A 1941-nucleotide genomic window follows, 5' to 3' on the forward strand; every position below is an offset into this window, starting at 1 on the left:
GGCGAAGAGCGCGACGCTCCCGAGCGCGCTCAAGCACGCCTTCCACGCCATCATCCGCCCCAAGCAAGCGCCGGGGGGCACTGATTAGCGCTCCCCCTCCGAGCTGAGGGCTGGGGGCTGGCGCCCTTGAGGCGATCGGACGCGCCTCGCCAGGAGCCCGGCCTGGGGCCAGTCCATCCCCAAGTGAAGAGCGCTGGGAGTACCCCAGCCAGTCACTGTCCACGACCAGACGAGAAGCCAACGGCAGGCTGGCTAGGCCCCGAGAAGGATCGCGAAGGAAGGCCACGAGGCGCGCGGGGCCACGTTGCTCCTCGGGGTGATTCGTCTCTTCGATCAACCTCACCACAAGGGCTCCACTGCTCGGAGTGACCGGAGGTGATGGCGAAGGCGGAAGCAGGAAGGATGGCTCCTCAGTCATCTCCGTGCGCTCGGGAGGAAGGGCCCTGTGGAGCAACGTTCAGGAAGGGCAGCAGAAGAATCTGGAGCTGGGAAGGGAGAAGGCTTACTCATCGATGGCGAAATACTTTCTGCGCTTCAGCAGGCGACAAGGGTAATCGTCGCCCAGGGCCTCCCTTCTCTTCCGGAGGGCCTCAAAGTCCACGCAGAAGCGGCCCAAGAGTTCAGCGTAGGGGTCAGCCTGCGACGAGGAGGGAACATCAAGACGACCCGCGTCAGGGGTGTCTGCCTGATGCGCGCCGCCAGTAGCCTCGCCAAGAAAAGCGGCCGGGGCCTCGGAGGCCTCGGCACCGGGTGCAGCAGGCGGCTGCTCGCCGCCCTCAGCCTTCGCGGCACGGGCCTCAGGGGACACTCCCTCTTGAGCGCTGCCCGGAGCTGTCGCCCCGGCGGGGGCACCCTCGGCCTCCGGAGGTTCATGCCTCCCTGCTCCGCTGCTTGAGGAAGAACCGCCGCGACCAATTGAAAGGGCGGCCACTGTCACTGGATTCTCGCAGGGCCCCTGGAGGCCGATGGGGCACGGTCCCCATTTGTCGAAAACGGGCATCTGGTTCACGAAGTCTCTCCTGCCCGAATAGAGGTACAGCAAGGCCCCCCTTGCTGGATGCTGCCAGGGTTGGGGTCCCCAGTCAGAACCAAGAGTACCTTCCTCAACGCTTCAGGTGTCAGGTCCTCTTCCTGGAGCCTCATACGATCCCTGCGCCTGTTGAAGGCCCACATTCAGCGAGAGTGGCGCTGGAGAGGGGCGACCCGGCGTAGCTGGAACTCCTTCACCACCTTCGGCGCCGTTACATCAAGCGATCTCAAGCACTCGAAGCGACGCCTGACAAAGAAGAGCTGGGGGCTTGTGATCATCTCCTGGCCCCAGCCCGAATTGGGGACAGCAGGCGAGGTCGGCTTCGACAGCAGGGGGCTGGGCACCCCCACGTCCACATACACCCACCGCTCGCGGAACCCAGGCGCGGGCGGAGGAAGACCGAAGTCAATCCCTGAGGCCGTCGTCTCGGGCGCAGCGATGAAGCTCGCGCATCCCGAGCATTGGGCAGGGTCGACGAGGTGCTGAGCGAAGAAGTGGCACAGCAGGGTGAATGAAGGGATGATGCCAACCATAGCCTCGCAAACGAAGGCGAAGACCGCCAGAAGAGTAATGGAGTCAGGACCCAGATGCATCATGTGGATCTGATAATGGGAGAGCACGGCGTTGAAGAAATCCTAAAAGGGGGGAATTAGCCCCGCCCACAGGGCGTCGATGAAATAAGGGACCTCGGTGATTATCCTATCGATGGAGAACCAAGACGCGGGCCAGGCCGTCCTCCCCCCGCATTCATTGAAGATGGTGGCCAGGGCCGAACTAACCTTGTCCAAGCCCTCTCGATTTACTATGATCGACCGGTCCACGGCGGGGGCCGCCGACGGCGGCGAGCAATGCGAAGGCATGGGTCCCATCCCTCTCCCCTTCTTCGTCGGAGCCATGACAACAGAAAGGGG

The sequence above is a fragment of the Triticum dicoccoides genome, chromosome 3B, assembly GCF_002162155.2.
Source record: "Triticum dicoccoides isolate Atlit2015 ecotype Zavitan chromosome 3B, WEW_v2.0, whole genome shotgun sequence".
Taxonomy (NCBI): domain Eukaryota; kingdom Viridiplantae; phylum Streptophyta; class Magnoliopsida; order Poales; family Poaceae; genus Triticum; species Triticum dicoccoides.